Source organism: Ornithorhynchus anatinus, chromosome 12 (assembly GCF_004115215.2).
Source record: "Ornithorhynchus anatinus isolate Pmale09 chromosome 12, mOrnAna1.pri.v4, whole genome shotgun sequence".
Taxonomy (NCBI): Eukaryota; Metazoa; Chordata; class Mammalia; order Monotremata; family Ornithorhynchidae; genus Ornithorhynchus; species Ornithorhynchus anatinus.
Genome location: NC_041739.1, coordinates 27,014,315 through 27,029,150, shown reverse-complemented (window position 1 = coordinate 27,029,150; position 14,836 = coordinate 27,014,315).

Here is a 14,836-nt window from a genome sequence, read left to right as displayed (position 1 = left end):
CTCCCCCCAGGTACCGCCCCATCTCCCTCCCTCCTTCAATCTTTATGTAGTTGATTCCCAAATCGAAATCTCCAATCCTATCTCTTTCCTTCTCTGCAGTCTCACATTTTCTCCTATCTTCAAGACATCTGTACTTAGGAGTCCCGCCATCTCAAACTTCACATGTCCAAAACAGAACTCCTCATCTTCCCACTGAAATCCTGTCCTCCCCCTGACTCTCCCATCATTGTAGACAGCTCCAACATCCTGCCTGTATCACTAGCCCGTAACCATGGCATTATCTTTGACTCATCTCTTTTATTCTACTCACATATTCAATCCATCACTAAATCCTGTTGGTTCAGCCTTCACAACTTTGCTAAAATCCACCCTTTCCTATCCATCAAAATGGCTACCATGTTAATACAAGCATCTATCCTATCCTGCCTTGATTACTATCAGCCTCCTTGCTGACCTCCCTGCCTATCTCTCCCCACTCCAGTCCATACTTCATTCTGCTGCCCAGATCATTTTTCTACAAGCGTTCAGTCCATGTTTCCCCACTTCTCAAGAACCTCCAGTGGTTACCTATCTACCTCCACATCAAACAGAAACTCCTTACCATAGGATTTAAAGCACTCAGTCATCTTGCCCCCTCCTACCTTACCTCACTGCTCTTCCACTACAAACCAGCCATGCATTTCACTTCTCTATGCTAAACCTAATGACTCTCCCTTGAGCTGGTCTATCTCACCACTGACATCTCACCCATGTCCTGCCTCTGACCTGGAACACCTTCCCTTTTCATACCCAACAGACAATTACCCTCCCCATCTTCAAAGTCTTTTTGAAGGCACATCTCCTCCAGAAGGTCTTCCCTGACTAAGCCCACATTTCTCCTCCTACTTCCGTCTGTGTCGCCCTTGCATTTGGATTTGCTCTCTTTATTCACCCCTTTTCCTGCCTCACAGCACTTATGTACATACCCATAATTTATTTATATCATTGTCTTTTGTCTCCCCTTCTAGACTGTAAGCCTGTTGTGAGCAGGATATGTGTCTACCAACTCTGTTTTATCATACTCTCCCAAATACTTAGTCCAGTGCTCTGCACACAGTAAGCACTCAATAAAAATGATTGAGTGAGTGATTGAACTTCAAAAGCACAATTTGGGGACAGCACAGACAAATAATTAATGTGTAATATTGAGTGGACTCACGATCCTGATTGAGCAAACCCATTTGTTAATTATTGCTCAAATGGGATTCTGGATTTCACAAGAAGTATTAAGAGATTAGCTTCAAGTAAATACAATTTTTTAAAAAGCAGTCCCTTACTGTGAAAGATGGTCTTGTGCCTTGCACTCACTTGAGCACTCAGTAGGGATTTGAAGCCCTGGGAGAGGTACTGCCAAAAAAAAGCAGCTAAATGAATAGGTTTTTATGCCTCAGAGTAGGGCTGCAGAGGTGGGGGAACTTGAACCAATTGCCTGGGACTCCACTTAAAGCATATTTGGGGGTCATTGGAGAATTCCATTCCCCGGCATGGGGACTGTCTGGCCCTGTAAATGGTGGGTCACTGAGAGTCCACTCTTGCCCCACCAGTATTATGGGGAGGCAATGTAGGGATTGTTGATAACTGCTCCACCAAGACCCACCCAAGCCCGCTCCCCCATCTGCCTCCTGGATTAACTATTGTAGCAGCAGAGTCATGTAAAAATGAGCAAACCCCTCCCCCAAAAATGTTAGTTTGCAGGTAGGTTTTAAATAGTAATAATAACACCGATTCCCATCGTTATATACTGTGTGATTTGTTTAGTACCAATTACTAAGAAAGGCATTATGGGTAAACAGAGAGAAACAGCAATTAGGAACTAAGGAATGACACCTGGATCAATAAGTTAGAAGTGGGAGGTCATTAATGATCTAGAAACCCCATTGTTTTTAACGTGGGCTTGGGGACTTGAGAGGAAATAAGCAAAGTGTCAAATGATGCCCCTATGACCATCTATAATTGACCTAACTCACCAAAACAAAATAGCACATAGAGTTATTAAGTAGTTAAACCCAGTGGGATCCAGAAAACTCCAATTATTTAATGGGAATACAGTGATATTCTTTCAGTGAGCTTTCTGAATGGTATAAGCAAGGGCCAAGATGCTAGGTTTTTTTTTCTTTTTCAAGGACACTGCACAACCTATGATTCGAAAAGGAGGCAGAAGAAACAGGAAAGGAGACATTAAGAAGAATTGACTGTCAATATAGAAATCTATTATGAAAACTTTTCCAGTCAGCCAAAAACAAACACCTGTGAGGCTGCCCCATCCACCATCTCTCCTACAAATAAGATGATCACAATTTTGAGAGCTGGAACTTGAACTCTAGTCAGATGGAGAGAGGTGGAGATTGGAAATATTCAGTCTGCACAATTCCTCTAGCTCTTGAGGTTCCTTTTTCATCTTTCAGAAAAGAGGGTCACCTCAGAAAAATTTCACATTCTGTGATTACTGCATGCCTGCCTCCAAACTGGCTTCCTCCTCCTGGTGCTAGGACAAGCTAATAAAAAGATTTGATGATTCACCCTAAGGCTCAATTCCTCAACTTAGGTTAAGGACCTCATCATCTCTGGGTCCACAAACCCATTTTAGCTCCCCACCTCTCTGTCACCCTCTTCTGCTGCCCCACCAGGGAAATCGTCTCATTCCCCACTTTTATAATCTTTCTTCCATGTCTTCTCTTAGGTGCTCCGGAATCTCTTTACTACCGGTTAAAAAACCTCTATAGATCGGCAAGAAAGACTGCTACCATGAATTCCTGAAAATGTCTAACAGGACTGAGGAGGAGGAGGCCCTCTAAAGCATAGTAAATCCATCAGAATGTGGGGACATGACCCCCCACTTCTGAGGAAGTCTTTTCCACAGTCAAACCCAATAAAAACAGAAAAGGATCCAAATCTGATAACATCCCTGCAGAAATCTACCAGCAAGATGAGGACCTAATCCTCAGACATCTGCCTGTTTCCTCAACATGGGGAAAACTGAAGAAATGCCAACAGATTGCAAAAGCACTGTGGTGATCACTATCTTCAAGAAGAAAGGAGACAGCTGGCCACAGAAATTAAAGCGAAATCTCCCTGCTTTCCGGTGATGGTCAGATTCTATCCAGAGCCCTTCTGAACAATCCCTTGAATTAATTCACTATCTGAATCATTTATGGCTTCTGACCAGATCACACTGCACAGCAGATACAATCATTGCTGCGTGTCAGGTATGGAAAAAGTGCAGAGTACCATAGCATGTCTTTCATACATATTTATTGGCTTTACAGATGCATTCAAAACCCTTAAAATTAGAGTTAAAGGAACCCTTCCTGACCCATCTTTCATCCCTGTCAGAGGGAAGCAGGGCTGCATGGTTAATCTGATTCTGATCAGCTTATTGTTTTCTGTCACGCTCAGTAAATCAATACAGAGCATTTATTGAGTTCTTACTATGTACAGAGCACTGCATTAAACACTTGGGAGCACGACTGTGCTACAAAAAGTCAGAAAGCTCCAGTCAGAATACGCTTTGGATCCACTGGTACAATCCCCTTGGGAAACTCTTCCGGCTCAAAAGGTTAAGAACGTCATCAAAAGTCTCTGAGACAGTGGCTCAGGAGCTACTAAATGCAGATAACTGGACTGTCTTTACAGGTGCAGCCCAACAGTGTGTTCTAGTGGTTAGAACCAGAAAAACCTGGGTTCTAATCCCCAACTCTGCCGTTTGTCAGATACAGGTTTGTCAGGTAGGTGTGAGACCCTGGACAAGTCACTTCTCTGTGCCTCAGTTACCACCTCTGTATAACGAGGATGAAAACCGTAAGCCTAATGTGGGACATGGACTGTATCCAACCTGATTAGCTTGTAACTGTCTCAGTGCTCAGTACTGTGCCTGGCACATAGTAAGTGCTTAACAAATACCACAAAAAACAAAGACTGCCGGTTAACAATAAACCCGAAGAAAATGGAAGTCATGCATGAGCCTATACTGTAGAAACCCTACAGAAATCCAAAAGATTTCATAGGAAACTCTGAACCTAAAGATGTCACCAATACCTAGGCAGTGTCCTGTCAAAATATGCACGCATAATTAGACAGAGAATTGAGTCACAAAGGCCAGCATAAGCTTCATACTAACCTTCAGGTCTACAGGGTTGTTGTGCTGTTCAGCCTTCTATGTATCATTCTGAGACCTGAGCTACTGCAGGAGGTAAGCAATCCTGCAAGGATTTCATCAGGGTCATCTAATGAATCATACTCGAACCAAGCCAAGATTACCAATAACCAGATCATGGAGTGCAGTCACCGTTCCAGAAAGATTCATAGCAGTCAGTCAGTCAGTCAATCGTATTTATTGAGCACTTACTGTGTGCAGAGCACTAAGCACTTGGAGAGTAATAGGAAACAGACACATTCCCTGTCCACAACGAGTTTACAGTCTAGAGAAAAAATACAGTAATAATAATGTTGGTATTTGTTAAGCGCTTACTATGTGCCGAGCACCGTTCTAAGCGCTGGGGTAGACACAGGGGAATCAGGTTGTCCCACGTGGGGCTCACAGTCTTAATCCCCATTTTACAGATGAGGTAACCGAGGCACCGAAAAGTGAAGTGACTTGCCCAAAGTCACACAGCTGACAAGTGGCCGAGCCAGGATTTAACCCATGACCTCTGACTCCAAAGCCCATGCTCTTTCCACTGAGCCACGCTGTTTCTCAGTACAGTACCAATTGAGAGGACAAGGGAGGAGGATGAATGACAGCAGGATACTCAAGCAGTTACTGAATGGAGAACTGAAAAGTGGTACTTGTAACTCCAGAGGACAGAAAAAAAAACGGTTTTAAAGGCATAGTGAAGCACAGTCTCAAATCAGGCAATAAAAATGTGGTCTGCAGGACCACTGTTTCAGACATACTGGAGGGCAGGAATCGGGAAAGGGCAAAGATGTTGTGAAGATCGGAATGGAAACAGGCAGTTTTAAACTGTGATAGGATAAGATGGGGCAAATCCACTGTAAGGGTGGGAAACCATCAAGCATCATGTTGTTTGTATCAGTTCATTCATTCATTCATTCATTCATTCATTGAATAGTATTTACTGAGCGCTTACTATGTGCAGAGCACTGTACTAAGCGCTTGGAATGTACAAATCGGCAACAGATACAGTCCCTGTCCATTGACGGGCTTACAGTCTAATCGGGGGAGACAGACGGACAAAAACAATAGCAATTAATAGAATCAAGGTGATGTACATCTCATTAACAAAATAAATAGGGTACAAAATACAGGTCAGAAGGACACTTGTCTGACCAAGCAACGACGAGGCTTAGTCTTATATTCTTGGCATTGTCCCTCCTTGAATAACATGACCTGATTGTAATTACTAAGTGAAAATTATTGGCTTAGTGTACAACTTTTATATCATTTCTTGCCTTGAAATTATATAGAACTAATCAAAATGCGGAGTGCTTCTTTCAAATAGAGAAGAGGAATCAGCAGTTTGTAACAGCCGCCAATTAAGCTACAAGCACAAAGCAGGAAAACTTTTTTTAAAAAAAATTTAGAATCTTCATTTATTTTTTCAGGTTTTCATATGTAACCTCATGTACCATCTAAAAAGGCTGAAGTGCTCTGCCAATTTTTGATATTCCTGGACAGCGAACAAGTTGGACTGAGCCCTTTCTCTGCTCACTGTCCCAACGAGGAAATGGAACTGACCACGGGTCTGAGATAGTAATCTCAAAACTGTATTGGGAACGGATTAAGAAGGAACTGGTTAAGTTCCTATCATGTTCCAAATCTCCTCACAGTCCATGGCCAGAGGAATGCAGGGGTGGTTATTTGAAGGTACTGCAACAGAACCAAATGCTGGCCTCTGGAACATTCTGTGAGAATGTGAATGCCTTATAGATTTTACAAATCGGGATGTTTGCTTTGCACCACTCATTTTGTTCCTACTAATCTGCATTTTGATTAACTGACTTTTCCCCTCATTTGATTTATAGTTCACTGCCCTAGACTCTAGGCTGTAAGCTCCTTTAGGAACCCATCTACCAACTGTGTTATATTGTACTCTCCCACATGCTTAGTTCAGTGCTCTGCACATAGTGAGCACTCAATAGATACGATTGATTGAATGGAAATCTCTGACCAATAAAAAAGACAACTGGGAAGCGATGAAGAGTACACCTTAACATTTGTTTAGAATTTCACTAGAGATACCAACAAATATATCACACCCAGATAACATCAGCTAATCCAGTGTCAGAGTGGGAACAGAGAATGACTCATGTTCCCTATTCTATGATTATTCTATGTGGCACAATCTATGATTCGAAGTTCATGGCACGAATCCAGTTATTACTCTAAGATTCCAGCCTCGGTGACTGTTAATTCATCATCACTTTGGCTACTCAATCACAAGTGAAATTGATGGGTGAAGAGATGATTATTCTATTAGCAGCACACTCCAGTGAAAATAATTAAATATAATCATGGAAAGAGGCTAAAGACTCACACTCAAAAAGGCTGAGCCTGCTTTTATGTAATTGCATTGTAGTAGCTTTAGTTGGCGGGTGTATTAGTCAAAATGCCAACATTCAGAGGCCTAAAATTTCTCTATTAATTTTGGTTAAAGTTTTTAGCTGCACTGACTTTGGGTGGGCAGTGGAGGTTTAAATGAAGCCAGAAGAAATAAGGCTTAATCCAATAATAGAGACTTGTGAGGGGTTTTGAATGTATTGAGCCTGTAGCCTTTTTATACAATTGAAAATAATGAGGATGGCATAAAAAAGAGATATTGCCACAATGACAATTTGCCTGGAAATCAATGAAATGAGCTGTGCATTGTGTACTTACTTAGTCCATTATTTATTTGATTAGTTGGCTAATCAAATGAATAAAAGGGAAAATAAAATAACTTTAAAATTTCACATTATGCAATATGCCCTGAAGCCCATCCAAACAAGAGAGAACATTTGCAATAAGTAGAAAGTACAAAACCAAAAAACAAACAGTTCCTTGAAATGAGTCATTTAAGGACTAAGGGGACACTGGGACACAGTGGAGAAGCAGAGGAAAGAATAGAGGCCTGGGAGTCAGTGGATCTGGGTTCTAATCCCGGCACTGCCATGTGTCTGCTGAGTGACCTAGGGCGAGTCACTTCACTTCTCTGTACCTCAGTTACCTCATCTGTAACATGAAGATTAAATCTCACTCCTTCCTTCTTGGACTGTGACCAACCTGATCAACTTATATCTTCCCCAGAATTTAGGACAGCGTTTGGCACATAGTAAACACTTACCAAGTCCGATGATTATTAGTCAATAGTATTTATTGAGCGGGTGCTGGGTGCAGAGCACTGTACTAAGCACTTGGGAGAATATAATCTAATAATAAAAGACATATTCCCTGACCCCAACAAACTTACAGTCTTAGAACAGTGCTTGGCACATAGTAAGCACTTTAACAAATACCATGATTATTATCATTACAGTCTAATAATACTTATTATTATTATGGGGGGGGAACGGGCACATTGTGGAGCAGAGAAGAAAGAAAGGGGAACTCAGACCAAGTCAAAGCTGGCTCTCAGAGGATCTCACTCAGTACATCTCTGCTCCCGTATTCGGGACCCAAGGACACCACAGTGGCCTGGAATGGTGATTTCAGAGATGGTTCCCAGAGCTGATGTAGAAGTACAGTCCCATTGGTAAAGGCAGCAAGTTAGCCAATGTACAGGCCTGCAGGAGGAGTTGTTCTGGAGAGGAATTTTACAGAGGAAATATCCATTTTAATCTGAATCAGCACAATAATAATAATAATAATAATGTTGGTATTTGTTAAGCGCTTACTATGTGCAGAGCACTGTTCTAAGCGCTGGGGTAGATACAGGGTGATCAGGTTGTCCCGCGTGAGGCTCGCAGTTCATCCCCATTTTACAGATGAGGGAACCGAGGCACAGAGAATCTAAGTGACTTGCCCACGGTCACACAGCTGACAATTGGCAGAGCTGGGATTCGAACCCATGAACTCTGACTCCCAAGCCCGGGCTCTTTCCACTGAGCCACGCTCTGATATGGCACAAGGCAAAAACCAGTCTTCAGCAGTAAAACAATGTCAGTGGGAATAACAAACAAGAAACTCAGCCATACCAAGTGTCCCCCGAGTCACCCCTGGAACTGACCCAGGAGTCCTGTGCTCAGCACAACCCCCCCGGCTGACTGGCCACAGCTACTTGGACAGACTGTTTGCTCTGATTTCAATCTCACATATATTCTAAATCTCATAGCTGCTTATTTGTTTGGGAGACTTTATTCTTCCATATTTTCCTTCCTCTCTCTCACTTAGTCTTCCTGTTGCACTGGGACAGCAACAGTCTGAAACTTTTAGAGGGCTGAGAAAAGGACAAGATTTAAATGTGCCCATTCAGGTGGGGAAAGTATGAAATGTCACAGAGAAATGAAATTGTATCCAAAGAGAAACGAAAAGCAGCATTGCCAATAATGAGATGGCATTCTTTTCTATTTCTAATATATCCTAATAATAATAATAATAGTAGCATGCTAAGCGCTTACTACGTGCCAAACCCTGTATTAAGCACTGGGAAAGATGCAAGATTATCAGGTCAGACGATTCCTCTCCCACATGGGACTCACAGTCTAAGGGGGAGAGAGAGCAGAAATTTAATCTCCATTTTACAGATGAGGAAATTAAGACAGGGAGAAGTTAAGTGATTTGCCCAAGGTCACACAGCAGAGTGGCAGAGCTGAGATTAAAACCCAGGTGTCCTGACTCCCAGGCCCGTGTTCCTTCTCACTAGTCCATGCTCCTAGTCAACCTGCAACCTCCTTTTTGATCCTGCAGCCCCTCTACCACGTTTAACTAGAAAATGAACCAACCAGCTTGAACTAAGGCCATCTTGGACTGGGGAGCCTTAGTGCAGCAAAACAGTTAAATTCTGAATTTGGAAAGTACAAAACTCCTGTTGAATTTTGCTATATTTTCTGAATAGGACAGGACCTCCAGGCCTAGGCTGTCAATTAAGGAGGCTGAGCCAATCAGGCCACTGAGGAGATCTGTATTTGGCTTAGAGAGAACTGTGCTCATCTGTGCCAAATGGGTCCCACATCACATTATAAATCCCCTGCATGCTACATCGAAACCAAGGTGAACACATTTCTGTTGGCAAGAAACATAAACATTCAGCTATATGGGGATTTTTTTTTTTACAAACGGTTGTTTGCTTTGCCCTTTTGCTGGCTCAAACTTTGACAGGATAGGAGTAGTTTAGCTCCTTCATATTTGGTAACTGATATTCAAAACTCTCCCTCGCGGGAGTCTACATTTCTGGCTGGTTGTCTGCAGTGGAACATTAATTGTTAGCATTACTTTCCTATGATCCAGAAACAGATTTTCCCTTGCCTTAGTTTAGGGAGTACTCTGTATGCATATTGCACTTATTTGGGAAATCCTTTAACAATCACACTGTTATCTTCCACATCACTCTGAGATCAATAATCAACAATTTCAGAAAAGTATTTTCAGTGTTGGACAATGGGGCTCAAAAATACCAACTCTCATTCAGGGAGAAGGCATAGGACCCTCCGTAGGGTGCAACGGGGATAATGGCTCAGGGCAGAGCCAGATAATTGCAAAGGCTCATGAGTCTCCAGCCTGTGGATTCCAGATAAAGAAGCCTCCGGCTGCCTTCCCAAAGAGAGCCAATCGAGCTTCTTCTGTCCTAGCAACGTGTCCACTGCTTGTGACATTGTGAAGATGGCACCCAAAATAGACTATCCCAAGATGGTGGCTGAGCACGGGCCATGTACGAAGGTAGGTGGGTTTGCGTGTGTGTGTGTGCGTGTGATGGTAGGATGTTTGGGTGGCAGAGACTGCAGGTTTTCCTCCCCTTCCTCCTGATGCTGCTTTGTGTTTGCTCTTTGGATTCACGATGCCTTTGGACCAGTTTGGGGGAAAAAGTTTACTTGCATATATTTTATATTATTATTATTATTACACTTATTAAGCACTTAGTATGGGCCAAGGACTGCTATAAGCCCTGGGGTAGATACAAGTTTTTCAAGTAGAACACAGTGCCTGCCCCTCATGGAGCTCACACACTAGCTTGGAAAGCATATGACGCTGGGAAGCAGGAGACCCGGGTTCTAATCCTGCTGTAGCTGAGCCCCCCCGGTGGTGGGGGGAGGCTAAATTCCCAGCATTGGGTGAATGACAAGATGGAAAACCCCACCTTTAGGGAGAGGGAACTACTCCCATACTCTGTTCTTGGACTTCATTTTGTTCCTCGTGATCTTTTCTGGCATTCCCTTCATGGCACAGGGACTCTTAAATTTCTCTGCTCTGCTAAGAAGGCCGCTGATGAAGGAGCCAGGAATGGGGTGGTCAGCGGAGATCATGTGGGACCGTGCACTTGGAGTTCAACTCCAGCCCCCACACCCTCGCAGACAAGCACAGCTCCAGGAATGAGGCAGCTCGTACTTGCCTACTGTAGGCTCGAGTTTTGGTATGAATGGCTATGGAAAGAGATGTTTTAATACACCTAAAGGTAATAATAATAATGTTGGTATTTGTTAAGCGCTTACTATGTGCAGAGCACTGTTCTAAGCGCTGGGGTAGACACAGGGGAATCAGGTTGTCCCACGTGGGGCTCACAGTCTTCATCCTCATTTTACAGATGAGGTAACTGAGGCACAGAGAAGTTAAGTGACTTGCCCACAGTCACACAGCTGACAGGTATTATGTTTGACAGTGGTATCAGTGAATCCTAATGGGAGATCAGTAGTACTAGATCATTAGTACGCTTTTTGACATGCCTCGTCCTCCTCCTCGGTTTACCGGGCACCATGTCATGGAACTCTGCCAAGAGCTGAGGTTCGGGGATCTGGCACAAAAACAGGGAAAGACGGATAGGGTGTCTGTCTGAGGGCAGGAGAGACAGAGTGCTATGGAATGATGTCATTAGGTGACATCATTAGAGTCACACATCACGTAAGGGACCTAGCAAGATGTCTCAGCTCCGGGACCTAGCTTTGGTTGATCTGGTCCTGCCTCAGGGGGACAGTAGTACAGGTGAAATGGGTGAATATACAGAAGGGAGGTAACTAACATCTCAGAGAAGAGGGTAGGAATTTAAAATGACCTTGGTAGATTGGAGAAGTGGTCAGAGATCAAAATAATGAAATCCATTTGGGGTAATTTCAGGGTAGTCCACTTGGGAGGAAACATGAGTTGCCCAAATACAAAACTGGGTAATGACTAGCTGTAAATGAATTTGGCAGAAAGAGAATAGTGGACAGAATGCTGGACACGAGTCAGCAGCACTGCACTGTGATTTTCAAATTAAGCATGATGCATGCTGGGATGATCAAAGCTAAGCGTAATGTATGATAGTGGGGTCATGACCTAGGCAGAGCCCACACTGGGCACAGCCAACTGGAGTTGCTCATGGGACAGTTTCTGTGGCAAAAAGAGAGGGAGAAGGAAGGAGAAAAAAAGAGGGGAAGAAAGGAAGAGAGGGAGAGAAAAGAGAAGAGTAATGGACAGAGGAGGAGAAGGAGGAAGAAGAAAAAAATAATAATAATTATGGCATTTATTAAGCACTCACTGTGCCAGGCACTGTTACTAAGGGCTGGAGGGAGAGACAAGCAAATCGGGTTGGTCACGGGCCCTGTCCCACCTGGGGCTCACAGTCTTATCCCCATTTTCCAGATGAGGTAACTGAGGCCCAGAGAAGTGAAGTGACCTGCCCAAGGTCACAAAGCAGACGAGTAGCAGAGCTGGGATTAGAAGCCATGCCCTTCTGACTCCCAGGCCCACGCTCTATCCACTATGCCACGAAGGGAATGCCAGAAAAGATCGCTAGGAACAAAATGAAGTCCAAAAACAGAGTATGGGAGTAGTTCCCTCTCCCTAAGGGTGAGGTTTTTCATCTTGTCATTCACCCAGTGCTGGGAATTTAGCCTCCCCCCACCACTGGGGGGGGGCTTAGCTACAGCAGGATTAGAACCCGGGTCCCCTGCTTCCCAGAGTCATATGCTTTCCAAGCTAGTGTGTGAGCTCCATGTGGGGCAGGCACTGTGTCCTACTTGAATAACTTGTATCTACCCCAGAACCTATACGAGTCCTTGGCCCATACTAAGTGCTTAATAAGTGTAATAATGAAAAAATATAAAATATATGCAAGTACACTTTTCCCCCCAAAGAGGTCCAAAGGTATCGTGAATCCAAAGAGCAAACACAAAGCAGAAATATGAACTAGTATTGACATACCACCCTTCTGACATACTGTGGGGTTGGCCACTGAACTCTTCAATCTTCATAATCATTTTGTCCGTGTTGCTTCCTGTATGTGCTAGTAAGTACAGCTTTACCCATTACCTCCATAGAACAGTGCTCAGAAGAGCACTTGGCACTTAGTAAACGCTTAACAAATACCATCATTATTAAAAGCTAATAGTCACTGTGAACTGGGGTCTAATCAGCATATCTATCCATCTATCATATCCACTAGACTGTAAGATCTTTAGGGGCAGGGATGTCTATCAACTCTGTTATACTGTACTCTCCCAGGTGCTCAGTACAGTGCACCACACACAGTTAGCACTCAATAAATTGACTAATTGCTTACCTCTCTTTTTGGGTCACCAAGGCCACCTCATTTCTCAGTGGAGTTTGCCAATGGTGAAAATTTTACTCAATTTGTGAATTCTGTGGTGTTTATCATTTCCTTATGACTTGAAAAACTGCCAATCGGGATTTTCCGTCCACACCCCTCCTCCCCACCCTCCCCTTCCCCCGACCGTGGCCAATTCAGTACAGTCTTTCTGGGCAACGGGATAAAGCCACCATAGCTCCGGGCGTAACGTAGAACGATCTGCCACCAGCCCGTGCCTACGTTTGATGGTCTGAAGCAAATGCTCTCAGGGTTGAAGCTTAGCTTCGTTTCTAGGAAATTCTGCATAGCAATAAATCTGTGTGGGAGAAGAGGGAATATAATTCTTTTGCACTTTACTGGGGCTCTATTTTTTTTATTAACCTTTCCGGCACTTCTCCTGCCCTACTGCAACATCACCGAAATCCCCGAGTGAGCAAAATAACGCTCAAAACAACAATGGTTATTAACTGAAACACCTATTCCACTGATAAAGTGAATTTCTTGTGTTTCTAGATATTGTGGCTCTCCTGGCCTCAACAGAAGAGATGAATCCAAGTGGTGTGTAAGGAACACGGCCCTCTAAGCACACCACAAAACTTTAATAAAAATGAATTTCAGAAAAGCAGCGGAGGTTGGCATCCTGTGAGGCTCGCAAGATTATATTAAATTTTTTCTCCTGCTTCTCCATTCATTCTCACAGCCTATTAGAACTACCTTCCAATGGAAGTCTGTCACATCAGACCTCCCTCCATCTTCAAAGCCCTTTGGAAATCACGTCTCCTCTAGGAAGCCTTCTCTGATTAATTTTTTAAGATTCCCCAAGTTACATCCCTTCTGCTGCCTTAGCACTTTTGCACGACACCTAATCACTGCTGTTCTCACAACTGCCTTAGTTCTTATATACATCTCACATACCTTAATTCTCCCCCTTTTTCTTCATCTTAGCTATAATTTATTTTAGTTTCTTCTTTCTCCACTAGGATTGTAAGCTTCCTGAGGGCAGGGACCATGCCTATTTATTCTATTGTAGAGTCCTAAGAGCTTAGGGTAGTGTTCTGCACGTGATACATGTTCAATAGATGGTACTAGTAATATAGTATTTATTAAGTGATTTCTGTGTGCAGAACACTGTACTAAGGACTGGAAAACAATACACAGGTGGAAATTAGCTAAAATCACTCTCCTTCAGCAGGGGCCTCCTTTTGATGTGATGAAATTTTTATAATTGGTTGCCTGACCTTGTGATGGCCTGGGAGCCTACAAAAGGGAAAGAAAAGCCATAGAAGTAAAGTTTTCTTTGTGAGATAAACCCAGATCAATAGCATGGGCTCGATATAACTGTAGATACAAGAATGGATTTTTCAACCCCCTAAAAGGTGAACTCTAATTCCTCATCAGATTATAGCTGTTTAAAGAAAACTGTGATTAGGACATAAGGTGCTTGACACTGGTCCTCTCGGCCCTGCTGGGGAATCAATAACACAGCAATTTTGTTCTCAGTACTTCATTTCAAGTTCATTGGAAAATTATCCTCAAGAAAGTACCTCAGGAAGGGGCGTCTTGTACCTGTGGTGTCATTACAGCTTGAAATCCCCAGCAGGAGAATAGGATATTGATCACTTTATTCAGCGTCTTTTGTGGACTAAACTACCCTGAAGTTTGAAATCTCAAGCCCGATCGACCCAAAGGAGTCACCTCTGCATATCCTACGTTACTGGGGAATGGGAAGAAGAAAATAAGGAACCCATAGAGAGATATTCCCAAACTTCATTTTATCCAGGAATTTAGTTATAGTATTTATTAATGCTTACTACGTGCTAAATGCTGGGGTACACACAAGATTATCAGGTTGGACACGGTTCCTTTCCCACACAGGGCTCGCAATCTATCTCATGTCTGTTTTGCATAACAGGAAACTAAGGTTAAATGACTTGAGGTCTCAGGAGGCCAGTGGCAGAGAAGGGATTGGAACTCATGCCTCCTGCCTCCTAGCCCTATGCCCTTTCCATTAGGTCACATCCCTCCCTAGGAGACTTTTCCCTCCTTGCACGGATTTGATTTAATCACCTCTCCTGCCCTGTGCTCATCCTTGCTACTGTCATTCTGCCTTGGAGAATTGCTCAGGAGCACTTGAGAGTGAAGAA